This window comes from Ursus arctos, unplaced genomic scaffold (genome assembly GCF_023065955.2).
Source record: "Ursus arctos isolate Adak ecotype North America unplaced genomic scaffold, UrsArc2.0 scaffold_5, whole genome shotgun sequence".
Classification (NCBI taxonomy): Eukaryota; Metazoa; Chordata; class Mammalia; order Carnivora; family Ursidae; genus Ursus; species Ursus arctos.
The window spans coordinates 6,380,200-6,395,483 of record NW_026623067.1 but is presented as its reverse complement, the minus strand read 5'-3'; the positions used below and the strand labels follow the sequence as shown (position 1 = coordinate 6,395,483).

Genomic DNA, 15,284 nt, shown 5'->3' with positions numbered 1-15,284 from the left:
TTCTTCCACAGGTAATAATTTTTAATTTTTTGAGTAAGAGAAATGTTGTTTGTTGGCATTCTTTGTCAGATGAATTCAAGTTTTTCTTTACTCCAAGGAAGTATTAATTCAATTCTAGAAAAATGAGTTGAGAAGAATGATTTGAAACATAATAATTTTATGTGCAGTGGTTTTCAGGTTTGGATTAATCTGAGGTAAATTCTGATGTCAATCACAAGAGGTTTGTGTTATATGGACCCACTCGGAGTACTTTCACCTTGGATCAACAGCTTTCCTTATATAAGAAAGTTTATCACAAAGAAAATCTAAATCCAAATATGATTTCAAAATGAGATGAAGCAAGGACAGCATTTCAAACACTATCCTGTATGTCTCCAGGCCAAGAACCGCAGTCAGAATGATACCACAGATTCTACACAGCAGTTTTCTTTCTAATTAATGAAACCATTAGGCTTATATTAGAACTAAATAATATGTACGATTGGTGGCATTGAAGACTAACCATGAATAGTAAGTAAGCATGTATAGACTTCTTAGACTTGTTTATTGAGATGAGTGTATAGTTCAGAACAGATTCCACCTAGCTTTTCTTTTTCTTTTTTCCCCCCGCTAACCATATAATCTATTTTCTATCTTCAAGAAAATGATGTTTTTGAAATGAAAATCTTGTCACTGTACCTCTTTTTTTGTGCAACATTTCCAAGATTTCTTCATTTTCATGGATAATATTCAAAATCCTGTTTCCTGGGTCACATGCAAAATTCCTAGAATGTTAAGGAGACACTGCACTTCCCAGCCTTTGCCTGCCTTACAGTCCCGATGGGATTTTCTAGACAAGAGGCAGCTGAATTTTATGTCTCCTCTGATGGAATCATGGCTCAAATCCCCCCAGACTGGAGTGCCTTTTATGATTCCTCCTTTCCACATGCTACTGCTCTCTTTGACCGAACTGTCCTCTTCACTACCACTAGTCTCATCTCTGTTGCCGCTTCTTCAGCAAATCCACAACCCAGGACTAAGGCCAATCTCACTGTTGCATCTGTTCCTGGCATCGTGAACCCTCTTCCATAACACATATGAGAATATTTGTTTCCATTTATCATTTCAATGTGGAATGTGCACCTGTCCTGAGAGAGCAACTTCCAAAGTGAAAGAGAGTTCTTTTTTTTTTTTTTCTCTATGTTTCCTAAGCACTGACTATGTACTAGGCAGTTACTTACCATAGACACAAAGAATGAGGGCCCTCACTGCATGGAGCACATGTCACACCTGACTTCCAGCCCTCATCTGCCCTAGCTGATGCATCTGGTTCTTCTTCATTTATGGCTAAAACTTTCCCTGTGTTATGACTACTTTACTTTTTAAAAAGTGGCAGTAAGATATTTTAGTTGTTTCTTTTTTTTCTTTTTTTATAATAATTTTTATTATATGATGTTAGTCACCATACAGTACATCCCTGGTTTTTGATGTAAAGTTCCATGACTCATTGCTTGCGTATAACACCCAGTGCTCCATGCAATACGTGCCCTCCTTACTACCCATCACCAGTCTATCCCATTCCCCTTCCCCCTCCCCTCTGAAGCCCTGAGTTTGTTTCCCAGAGTCCATAGTCTGTCATGCTTCATTCCCCCTTCTGTTTACCCCCCACTTCATTCTTCCCTTTCTTCTCCTACCGATCTCCCAGCTATTTCTTATGTTCCATAAATGAGTGAAATCGTATGATAATTGTTTTTAGATCATAAGCGGGGTGTCAGGATTTTGGCTTTTTTATAATGTTGACAGAAACAAGTGTGGGAAATTTCAGTCAGAAATAAGTATAACCTTTTTAAAGTCTTTGCATTCCAAATCCTTTTGCTGTGTCTTACTTTTTTTTTTCCATTTCCCATGTTTAAAATAAGTAGCTACTAAGTTAACTAGTTACCCTTACTTCTGGAAATAATGAATTGAGATAACTACACACATATTTATCCATGTTATTTAAATAATGCAACAATATTATCTATTAGCAATACCTAAATTATGGATTTTATTAACATTTAAGACCATAGGTGGTCACACTACTGATGATGACTGACATCTGAAGTACTTTGAGCTTGTTTACTTCAGCACCTAAAAATGTGATTTCATGCAGAGGCCAAATTACAAAGGGGTAGAGTTAAGTAACAGACCTACCTTTCAGATGTAGTTACATTTTGGAAATATACATATTCAAACAGAAGTGCCTCATTTTAGAAATAAGTAGTGCTTATTGTACTGGCACATTACACTGGTGTCTTTTTTAAATACTCAGTACATTCTAGTAGCTAGCTCTTTCAACTGGTTTCATATAATGCAGGGGTCATCAGATTTTCTGTAAAAACCACATAGTAAATATTTGCAGGCCACATGTGTCTCTGCTGCATATTCTTTTTTGATTAGTTTTTTTTTGTATTTCTTTTATTATATTATGTTAGTCACCATACAGTACATCCCTGGTTTTTTATCTAAAGTTCGATGATTCATTAGCTGCGCATAACACCCAATGCAACTTCAAAAATGTTCAAAAACCATGTTTAGTTTGAAGCTGTACAAAAAGCCAGCAGTTGCATTCGGTCAACAGGCCATTGTTTGCTGAGCACTGGGATAGTGAATTCATATTTTTATGTATGAGTAAGCCCTGATGTTCAGCTATGTTTTATTTATATCATAATATGGTTGATTACTGGAGATCAGATTCTGTAAGTCCTTTTTGAACTCTAACAGATATTTTAAGATCATGATCTTCACAGTATTCTTTCAACACACATTTTGTAAAAAGGACTTGTAATGTAAATAATGTGTTTGTGCTATAAGAGTAACGTATTTCAAAATGTTGTCTCATAAAAACTTATATTTTGTCTGAAAAATATAAATAAATATCATTTACCATTCTCTTTTTCTTTATAGTCTATATAAAGAAATAAACAAAACCACAGTATGTTAGAATGTGTCCTCTTATCCCTACTCACAGAACTGGGTCCCATTTGACAACAGAAACCCTGAGACCAGAGACTTGATGATCTAGTCTATATCTCTGACACAGAGAGAGACACTTATTTTCTGATTAATAATAATAGTGAAACATAACTCAATCTAAAAAATACAATTTGACTTATAAATGTGTTTATTTGGAAACATAATAGGATATTTAAAAAGGGTATCTTTTGGATGAGGGCTGAAAATTAAGAAAGTAGATGCCAATGACCTACAAATGCTATCCATTCCCCACGGGGTACGGGAAAGTCTGAAATTTTTCTTCCTTCAGATCCTCATTTTATCACAAGATTATTTACAGTACCTGGAAGCTGATAAGAAACTGGTAAAAAATAAATAAATAAATAAATAAATAAATAAACAAACAAACAAATAAATAAATAAAAAGAAAGAAAGAAAGAAAGAAAAGAAAGAAGAAAAGGAAGGGAAACAAAATGAAAGGAAAGGGAAAGAAGGAAAGGAAAGAAAAGAGAAGAAAACACACTACTGACAAAGGGAAGATTTCCTCAGATGAAGGATTTGCTTTACCTGACCTTGCATTAATTAGAGTCAATGAGAAGGCCCGTGGTTTTTACCCAACCGTATCATAATAACTCACTGTTTTGAGTTCTTCAGATAAGAGTCAGCAAATGTCCTCACAAGGTCTTTCCTGAGAAGTTTTTAAGTAGATAATAATGTAGTATGTTTCATGGACAGTGCCAAATTCATTTAATAAGTACATTTTCAAAACATCTGTTTATTAAACTTTTTACCAAATGAGACTATAAGACACACCGTTATATGTGCCTTTATGACTGGTTTAAAGAATAATCTGGAAATCATTAAGTTTACACAAGAAGCAACCTCATTCAATCTCACTATTATCCTTTTCAATAAACTTCCCAGAATTTTTTCTTTCCATTCAGATTTTGAGTATTAAATTGTCCCAGGCCATACAATGCCCCTTTCCCCTCCTTCTCTCACCTCCCATGAAGCTTCTAGTTCCTCAAGGGAAAAGAGCTGAAGTGGAGCATTGTGTGTGCTTGTGGACAGGAAAGAGAAAAACTTGTCCCACATGAGGGTCATCTGTCTGTTTCGATGCTATAATGCTCACACTTTCTTTTGGGGAGGATTTTGGGAGATTCCTCAAGGTCCTCCCTCCCAATTCCCAACCTATTTATACCCTTTCATGGGGTATGAGTACTTAGTAACTCTCTTAGGAACTCCTCCCTCCCCATGGTTCTCCTGAGGTCTCATAGAGCCTAGTCCGAGGTCTCCGGCAAGTCCATTTCTAAGCAGCTCCAGACCAAGATTCTTCACCATGCCTTACTCGTGCCTCAGAGCAGTATAGCCAAAGACACGAGGCTCAGAAGAATATAAGATGAAGCCAATATAAGAGATTATGACATAAGAGATTAATTATGACATAAGTGACTCTGTGAGAATTAGTTGTTATGTGATCATTAAAAGCTAGACCCGGGAAGAAAACAGAGCTCATATTCTGTTTTCCCACATAATCTAGAAAAATAAGGAGCAAAACAAACAGACAATGAAAAATTCATAAATAAAAATCATTTTTCCACCCAACGGGTATTTGTGTACTGGCCACTCTTAGCTCCCCTCTAATCAGGATAGTGACTCTCAGCAAAGAAGGACACAGAGCCCTGGCCAGTCACATGTGCTGAGCGCCATGCAAAGCAATAATGAGGGGATGCATGGGTGTGGGTTCCCATAGACTACTCAGTGAGGTTTCACCAGGTCCCCACAGGGAAAGCAGAGTTAATTAGTCAATGATCACAGAAATGAAATATTTCAGAGATAGAGAAAAGCAAGTGCAAATGCATAGAGATCAAATTACTCTAAAAATATTCTTCTAAGTAACAAGGTCAAGAGTTAAAAACCAAAATCAAAACAAATAAACAAAAGCATATGGATACAGTATATCAAAGCTTATGCATATTATATTTTAACAATTAAACATATCATAGAGAAACATGTAAAGCCTTAAAAGAGCCAGGTTTTGGGACACCTGGGTGGTGCAGCCAATTAAGCAAGGAACTCGGGGTTTTGGTTCAGGTCATGATCTCAACGTCAGGAGATCAAACCTCATGTCAGGTTTTGTGTTTCCTGGTGATTGTCTCTCCACCTGTCCCTCCCACCACTCTCTCTCACACCCATTCTCTAAAATAAATAAATATATATATTTTAAAACCTAGCCAGATATTGATGTTGATATATTTGTTTAGCATCTTATAATCTAAAATACAAATTAACATTAATTATTATTAAGTAATAGAGAATATAGGACTTAGAAAAAAATGAAGAGAGAAATTCAGAAATTAATTCATATTCTGAAACTAAGAGCAGATAAAATCCTAAATAAATATTTGATTATTTGAGCTTTAAAAATTAAATCATCTAATAAAGAAGGGAAATATTTTACAAAGCTGCAATGTTTTGTTTCCCTCTCTGATTTCTTCTGATTCACCAAACTGAGGGCTACAAGAGGGAGGTGGGTGGGGGGATGGGATAACCGGGTGATAGGCATTAAGGAGGGCAATTGTGATGAACAGTGGGGTATTATACACAAGTAATAAATCATTGAACACTATATAAAAAGTAAAAATGGATTCTAAGTTGGCTAATCAAAAATAATTTTAAAAAATGCTGCAATGGTGTGATTATTTTAAAATGAAAATTAGATTTCCTATCTATAATATTACAAAAGTACAACATAGGTTCAACTGATAACTACTCATATAGAGGGAGATTTTAAGAATTGATAATTTATGACCAGAAATCAATTGATCATATAATTTTAGTAGATCAAGTATAATTTTCATTGATAATTGTAGTCTAAAATATAAACATTTACCACTTACCTTTCTCTGTAGTTAGGATTTCTGTGTAAAAATAAAATAGAGAATAAAGAATTCAACAAAGTATGTGTGGAAGAATTTCTAAAGAAGGAAAATTTACTCAAATCTTTCAAGCTCTGACTTGGTAAAATATTAGCCAAATAGAGGAAAATAAAAAAGAAGAGAGACAAGGAAGCAGGTCTGGTGGACATCATCTCAGATGGATGATTTCTAAGAGACTCCAGAGTATCATGAAATACGCCCATAATTCCATCGTCTACGGTCTCCTCACTTCAAGAACTAAGTCAGTCCATGCAGATGCTTCTGATGATTGTGTGGAGCTCATCCTAGGAACCTCCCCCAAGTTCACCCAGATTGCATATTGCATGTGTCTGAGCTTCAAGAGACTGGCACAGGATCTCTGAGCCTTTGGAAAGGTGGAGGCATCCAGAGTCAGCAGTAACCTGAAATAGCCAGTCGGGCTTTATTGCTCATCCTAAGAAATGTAAATTTGAACGTTTAGAAGGGGCCTAGTCATTCTTAATGTTTCCAAATCATCAGTTCAAATGTGACAGAGCAGCATTGTTCATGGTGTGGCTCCTGGCACAGCAGCATCAGCATTTCTAATGGGCAACCTTGTTGAAATGCCAATACAGGAGCCCAACTCAGAAGTATGGAATCAGAAATTCTTGAGTGTGCCAGCAATATGTGCCCTCCATGTGATTCAATGCATGCTTGGGTTTGAGAGTATTTGCTCTGTCTGGTCCGTAGAAAGAACATAATGAACAGAATGGAACAGTGTTTCTGCCCTATATCTCTGAAACTGACAAAACACAGCTTCTCCCTCTGGATGTGGCTAGACCAGTGCTCATATGTACAGAATATTTCCCTAACCTTTAGTTAAGCTCTCACCTAAGTCTCTCTATTTTCAAATGGGTAAGTTGAGTTCTGTGGGAACTATCCCCATATACACAATTCCTGCAGTCTTGTCTTTCTGATCCATATTTGTGCAGGCACACCTTGAATCTGTGACCTTATCCTCTAAATGAGAAAATAATATGCTCTGAGTTAGAAGTAAACCAACTAAGGGGACCTAGTTGGGGAGTCTCCATCTTCCTCTGCCTCTATTCCTCCCCCACTCATATTCTCTATCTCTCTCTATGTCTTGCTGTCTGTCCCTGTCCAAAATAAATAAATAGATAGATAATAGATGATAGATAGATGATAGATAGATAATAGATAGATAAATAAATAATATTTAAGAAAGACTAAAACAACTCACCATACTTCTTCCTGAATGATTCTAAAAAAAAAAAAAAGAACAAAATAGATGAAAATGAATTTATTAGTAAGATTCCTCTAGGGATTGTTTGAGCTCTCTTTCAGACAGATTAAAAAAGAAATGCTTATATATCTATTGGTCATTTAAAAATGTAACCCCTGAGATAATCTCAGAGAAAGGGAAAGAAGAAAAAGGACACACAGGAAAATGACTGAGTCAAAAACATTTTATGTAAAACTACAATTGTGACTATAAAACCAAAGACAAAGCAATAATTTAAAAATAGAGATTGAAGTTTAAATCTTTCACTCTGGTTTTTGTTTGTTTGCATGTTTGTTTTGGTCAAGAGTCACTGAGGCCTTGCTACTAATTATCAAAAGTTTAGGCAATTGAAGAGATCACTAACGCTAAGAGAGTTGAGGAATTCCTGGTACTAGAGGATGGTATTTTATTACCATCTCAGTGAACAAAGTCAATGCATCCCGTTACACAGGCCAGAAAAAGGGACGTTTTCTTTATACTTCCTTCCCATTCACCTCCCACTTCACCCTCCAACTTCAGTTCCTCATTGAGGCTTCTTGATTCTAGCTGCATCATAGTTCCCCACCATCTTCATTCCTTCTTGGGTCTTTCTCAACTACGGTGGAAGTCCCTTAGGTGTCCCAGTGCCCACTCTTGCACACATCAGTGTATTCACCAATGCAGTCTTTTTAAAATGCTTATCTTATCATCTTATTAGGGGAAATTCCCTTTCACTCAAAATTCCTCAATTCCTTCCACCACTCATAGGACCTATGCTAAATCCTAAAGGTTACAGGTTGTCTATGATCTGCCTTCTGTCTACATCCTCAGTCTTATTTTCTCCTCACTCTTTACATCACGTTTCTTTACTTCTGTTATTCTTGTTTCAATGTTAGGGGCTTTAGGGAAACTATAAGTGCTTTGTATTTACCGATGTGTTGTCATTTTAAAGCACAATTTCCTTTTTTTATAAAACAGTTTGATAAATAAATGTAGTTGTTGGTGATGATGATAATGATGATAAATGACACATTTTCCTGTCAGGATATGTCCCACATGACTAACCCACCTTCCTTAAAATATAGATAAACACTTTCCTTCTTTCATGGGTAAATGTTTTTATTTTTATTTTTTTAGTAAGGGAAATGTTTGTTGGCATTCTTTGTTAGATGAATTCAAGTTTTTCTTTACTCCAAAGAAGTATTAATTCAATTCTGGGAAAATTGGTTGAGAAGAATTATTAGAAATAAAATAACTTTATGTGCAGGGTCTTTCAGGTTTGGGTTAATCTGGGGTAAATTCTGACTTCAATCAGAATAAGTTTATGTTATATGGACCCACTCAGAGTACTTTCACCTTAGATAAATAGCTTTCCTTATATGGGAAAGTTTGTCACAAAGAAAATCTAAATCCAAATATGATTCCAAAATGAAATGAAGCAGGGACAGCATTGCAAACACTGTCCTGTGGGTCTCTAGGCCTAGAACCGCAGAGTCCAAAAGAAACCACAGATCTACACGGCATTTTTCTTTCTAATTAATGAAACCATTAGGCTTATATAATAACTAAATAATATGTGTAATTGGTGGCATTGAAGACTAACCATGAAATAGTAAACAAGTAAGCATGTATAGACGTATTAGACTTGTTTATTTGGAGCTGAGTGTATAGCTCAGAACAGATTCTGCCTAGATTTTCTTTTTCTTTTTTTTTCTTTTTCTTTTTCTTTTTCTTATTTTTCCCTGCTAACCATATAATCTGTTCTCTACCTTCAAGAGAATGACATTTTTTAAAAGAAAATCTTGTCACTGAACCTCTTTTTACACAACATTGCTATGATTTCCTCATTGTTTTGGATAATATTCAAAAGTCTGTTTCCTGGATCACATTCAAAATTCCTAGAATGGTAAGAAGATACTGCATTTCCTAGCCTTTGCCTGCCTTACAGCCCTGATGGGATTTCCTGGAACAGAGTCAGCTGAATATGATGTCTCCTCTGATGGAATCATGGGCTCACCTCCACCAAGATTTTAGTGTCTCTTGTGCTTCCTGCTTTCCACATGCTAGTGCTCTCTTTGACCCACCTGTCCTCTTCACTACCACTAGTCTCATCTCTGTGGCTGCTTCTTCAGCAAATCCACAACCCGGGACTAAGGCCATCATCACTGCTGTATGTCTTCCTGGCATCGTGAACCCTCTTCCATAACACTTATGAGAATATTTGTTTCCATTTACAATTTAAATGTGGAATGTGCACCTGTTCTGAGAGAACAACTTCCAAAGTGAAAGAGAGTGTTTTTTTTCCTCATTGTTTCCTTTATTTTTTATTTCATGTTTTTTTTATTATATTATGTTAGTCACCATACAGTACATCCCCGGTTTCCGATGTAAAGTTCGATGATTCATTAGTTGCGTATAACACCCAGTGCACCATGCAATATGTGCCCTCCTTAGTACCCATCACCAGTCTATCCCATTCCCCCAACCCCCTCCCCTCTGAAGCCCTCAGTTTGTTTCTCATAGTCCCTAGTCTGTCATGGTTCATTCCCCCTTCTGATTACCCCCCTTTCTTTATCCCTTTCTTCACCTACTGATCTTCCTTGTTCTTATGTTCCATAGATGAGAGAAATCATATGATAGTTGTCTTTCTCTGCTTGACTTATTTCACTTAGCATTATCTCCTCTAGTGCCATCCATGTTGCAGCAAATGTTGAGAACTCATTCTTTCTGATAGCTGAGTAATATTCCATTGTATATATGGACCACAACTTCTTAATCCAGTCATCCGCTGAAGGGCATCTCAGCTCCTTCCATGCTTTGGCTATTATGGACAATGCTGCTATGAACACCAGGGTGCATATGGTCCTTCTCTTCACTACATCTGTATCTTTGGGGTAAATACCCAGTAGTGCAATGGATGGATCATAGGGTAGCTCAATTTTTAACTTTTTAAGGGACCTCCACACTGTTTTCCAGAGTGGCTGTACCAACTTGCATTCCCACCAACAATGTAGAAGGGATCCTCTTTCTCCACATCCTCTCCAACAATTGTTGTTTCTTGCCTTGTCTATTTTTGCCATTTTAACTGGCATAAGGTGGTATCTTAGTGTGCTTTTGATTTGAATTTCCCTGATGGCTAATGATTTTGAACATTTTTCATGTGTCTGTTAGCCATTTGTATGTCTTCATTGGAAAAGTGTCTGTACATATCCTCTGCCCATTTTTTTATTTGTTTATTTGTTTCTTGGGTATTGAGTTTGAGAAGTTTTTTTGTAGATCTTGGATACCAGTCTTTTATCTGCAGTGTCATTTGCAAATATATTCTCCCATCCCATGGGCTGCTTCTTAGTGTTTTTGACTGTTTCCTTGGCTGTGCAGAAGCTTTTTATCTTGATGAAGTCCCACAACTTCATTTCATCTTTTGTTTCTCTTGCCTTTGGGGATGTGTAATGGAAAAGGTTGCTGTGGCCGATGTTGTAGAGGTTGCTGCCTATGTTCTCCTCTAGGATTTTGATGGATTCCTGTCTCACATCGAGGTCTTTCATCCATTTGGAGTTTATCTTTGTGTATGGTGTGAGAGAGTGGTGGTCAAGTTTCATTCTTTTGCATGTAGCTGTCCAATTTTCCCAGCACCATTTATTGAAGAGACTGTCTTTTTCCCACCGGATGTTTTTTCCTGCTTTATCAAAGATTGGCTGCCCAAAGAGCCAAGGGTCCATTTCTGGGTTCTCTATTCTGTTCCATTGGTCTATGTGTCTGTTTTTGTGCCAGTACCATGCTGTCTTTGTGATCACAGCTTTGTAGTACAGCTCGAAATCCGGCTTTGTGTTGCCCCCAGCTTTGTTTTTCCTTTTCAACAGTTCCTTGGAGATTCGGGCTTTTTCTGGTTCCATACAAATTTAAGGACTATTTGTACCGGTTCTTTGAAAAATGTCATTGGTATTTTGATCGGGATAGCATTGAAAGTGTAGATTGCTCTGGGTAGCATGGACATTGTTTCCTAAGCACAGACTATGGGCTAGGCAGTTATTTATTATAGACACAAAGAATGACTGCCCTCACTGCCTGTAGCAAATATCATTCCTGAGTTCCAGCCCTCACAAGCCCTAGCTGACACATCTGGTTCTTCTTCATTTACGGCTACAATTTTACCTGTCATATGACTACTTATATTTACATTTTAAAAAGTAGCAGAAATATATTTTAGTTGTTTCTAAATAATGTTAGGTCATAAATGGGGTGTGTGGATTTGGGCTTGTTTATAATAATGAAACAACATCACATGTGGCATGTTCAAACACTGCTTCAGTCAAAGAGAAACATCACTTACAATTGTCTTTTTCTGTTTTCTCTGAATAAAGAAATAAACAAAGCAAGAGTATGTTAGAATGTGTCCTCTTATCCCTGTTCATGGGCATCCTGTCCCAGAACTTATTACCATTTGACAAAAGAGACCCTGAGACCAAAGACTTGATAATCTAGTATATGTCTCTGACACAGAGAGAGGCACTTACTTTCCGATTAATGACAATAATAAAATATAACTCAATATGAAAAAATACAATTTGACGTGTGAATGTGTTTATATGGAAATATAACAGTATATTAAAAAGGTTTCTTTTAATGAGGATCAAAAGTTGAGAAAATAGACCTATAAATTATACCCATTCTCCTCAGGATATGGGACCTATAAATTATACCCATTCTCCTCAGGATATGGGAAAGACTGAAACAGGCCATCCTTCTTATCTTTATAGTATCACAAGATTATTTGCAATACCTGGAAGCTGATAAAAAGAAACTGGTAAAAAATAAAAAAATAAAAATAAAAACAAAAATAAATAAATCTACTGAGGAAGCAAGCATTTCCTCAGAGGGAGGGTTTGCTTTGACTCAACTTCCATTACTAAGGTGGTGTCTTTAGTATATCCAACTCAAGCAATAGATCCTTTCGTTGAACAAACATAAACTCTTAAGATGTGTCTCTTGGAGTTTTAGTGATAGAGAAGTAGTTTCCTGATCCACAGCATAAAATGCTCCAAACCACAGGTTGTTTAGTCCTTCAGTCTTGGAGACCTCCCACACATATCTGATATTAATCCGAAACTATTGCAGATTTGTCCTGCAGAATGAACCTCCACGGTTGCAGACTTAGACTCAATTAGAATTTCCATGGTTTTTACCCACATCATAATAACTCACTGTTTTCAGTATTTCGATAAGAGTCAGCAAATGTCCTTGAAAGGACTTACTTGAGATGTTTCTTAAGAAGATAATACTATGGTATGTTTCATTGAAATAAGTACATTTTCAAAATAGCTACTTATTATTCATTTGACCAAACGTGAATGTAAGACTCAGAGTTATACATGCTTTTGTGACTGGTTTATAGAATAACTTGAAAATCATTATGTTCATGCAAGAAGCAACCTCATTCAATCTCACTATAAGCCTTTCCGATAAACTTCTCAGATTTTTTTTTTTCTGTACAGGTTTTGAATATTAAACTGTCCAGGCCAAGCAATGTCCCTTGCCCCTCCTTCTCTCACGTCCCATGAAGCTTCTAGTTCTTCAAGGGAAAAGAGCTGAGGTGGAGCAGAGTGTGTGTTTGTGGACAGGAAGAAAAAGGTGTCTCAGATGAGGGTCATCTGTGTGTTTTGATGCTGTAATGCTCACACTTTCCTTTGGGGGGGATTTTGGGAGATTCCTCAAGGTCCTCCCTCCCAATTCCCAAACTATTTATACCCTTTCATGGAGTACGAATACTGGTAAGTCTCTTAGGAACTCCTCCTTCCCTGTGATTCTCCTGAGGTCTCATAGAGCCCAGTCCAAAGTTCATGTCTAGGCAGCTCCAGACCAAGATTCTTCAGCATACCTTACTTGTGCCTCAGAGCAGTATAGCCAAAGACATAAGGCTCAGAATAATATAAGATGAAGTCAATATAAGAGATTAATTATGACATAAGTGACTCTGTGAGAATTAGTTGTTATGTGATCATTAAAAGCTAGACCCGGGAAGAAAACAGAGCTCATATTCTGTTTTCCCACATAATCTAGAAAAATAAGGAGCAAAACAGATAATGAAAAATTCATAAATAATGCTCAGTGAGATTTCACCAGGTCCCCACAGGGAAAGCAGAGTTAATTAGGCAATGATCACAGAAATGAAATATTTCAGGGATAGAGAAAAGCAAGTGCAAATACATAGAGATAAAATTACTCTAAAAATATTCTTCTAAGTAACAAGGTCAAGAGTTAAAAATCAATCAAAACAAACAAACAAAAGCATATGGATACAGTATATCAAAGCTTATGCATATTACATTTTAACAATTAAATGTAACAGACTATTGTATACTTGGTTAAACAACCTATATTTTATAATGTTACAAAAGGACAACATAGTTTCAATGGATAAGTAATCATATATAGGGAGATCATTTAAAAGATTTGATAGTTCATGATGTAGAAATCAATTGCTAATATGATTTTCATACATCAGATATATTTTTCTATAACTTCCCCTCCAAAATACACACAAATACTACTCACCTTTCTCTGTAGTTAGGAGTTCTGTGTAAAAACAAAAGATATAATAAAGAATTCAACAAAGTATGTTTGGAAGAATTTCTAGAGAAGCACGCTTAACTGAAATCTTTCCAGCTCTGACTTGGTAAAATGTTAGCCAACCAGGAGAAAATAAGAGAGAAGAGAGAAAAGGAAATAGATGATTTCAAAGAGATTTCAGATATCATGAAACATGCCCACAATTCCATCATCTACTGTCTCTTTTCTTCAAGAACTAAGTCAGTCCATACAGATCCATGTGATAATTATGTGGAACTCATCATATTTATTCCCCAAAATTCATCCAGATTACACATGGAGTCTGAGCTTCAAGAATTTTGTCCGAATCAGTGAACCTTTGGAAGGGGGAGGCATCAAGAGTCAGAAATGAACTGAAACAGCCACTCAGCCTTCATTGCTCATCCCAAGAAATTCTGGGCATTGAAAGACAAAATTTTTTCCTGGACACTTGATAAGGGGCATACTCTGATGATAATACAAATACGAATTCATACCTTTGAAACTGCTATGCAGCATGTGATGAAAAATTTTAAAATTTGAAGGAAGCAGAGTAAGTGCAAAAGAATCCTCCAGACATGGAGAAGCTTCAAAAATGCAGAAGAGAAAAAAGGACTCTCCAAGTGCATTTCACACAAGCTTCGTTTTCTCACTCCCAATATAAGTAGGTTAGCCAGTTAAACCCACACGCGAACTAACAAACAATGAGTAAGAATAGCTAACATTTGTACATATTTTGATAGTGGCCCAGGCTGTGCTCTGCACTGAAGTGTAGCACCATGTGCCTTTTCAGGATTTCTGGTGGATTTAATATAGACCTTCATTTAGTACTTTTTCCAGGTTTTAACCAGCTTCTCCTCTCTGTAGGATCAAAGCAATATTTGCAAACTTAAAGGGATTATAGACATATTGATTCAACAGAATTCCTGGACACTTGAACAACCTAAGTAAGATAAGGAAAGAAATACACAATCCCAAATCCCAAATTGGCATTTATTTCCTCATATCTTTATAGACTTTTTTTTTCTCTTAAATCGTTCCTTCACAAATACCTGACCTTTTATATTGTTATCAATGCATTAAAAACACAGGGAAGTAATGGATGACTTACCATATTCTTCCTTGAGTTTACCTTTAAGAGAAATATACAAGGAAGTTAGAGAGTGAAACTAAAAATTCTGACAGTTTATTCCTTATAATAGATGTGAGTTGGAAATTATTTTGTGCGTGTGAGCCGAGTGTTGTGCAGCTGGAAAACAAATAGAAGTTCCACCCACACAGAGATTCTTGACAGACTTTGAGATCTAGTAGCATGACTGTGACCCTCCACACTGCTCTAGAGCACAGCATGGCTTGTTGGGAGAGTACTTCGTAGTTCTGAGCTGCCCTACATTAAAATATCCCCAAAGGACAACACTAACAAGTGTTAGCCATATTCTTTTAAATGAGTTCAAACTGCTTGAATAATAATCACTCTAAACATTATTAATTACAGATATAGTAATTGGAGAAGGTCATTCAAAGATAATGAAAATAAAGCATATATT

The 15,284-nt window shown here is 36.4% G+C and overlaps 1 long non-coding RNA gene across 1 annotated transcript in view; it reads right to left on the bottom strand.

The window, feature by feature from the left end:
- Window positions 1-7,131: 7,131 nt before the first annotated feature.
- Window positions 7,132-15,284, bottom strand: part of LOC130542794 (uncharacterized) — a 32,610-nt gene continuing 24,457 nt past the window's right edge. Inside the window, exons 2-4 of the long non-coding RNA XR_008957620.1 lie at window positions 14,849-14,869; window positions 13,705-13,725; window positions 7,132-7,152 (exon numbers count right to left, since the gene is read on the bottom strand). This is a non-coding gene — a long non-coding RNA (uncharacterized LOC130542794). The remainder of the gene's footprint in view (window positions 7,153-13,704; window positions 13,726-14,848; window positions 14,870-15,284) is intronic.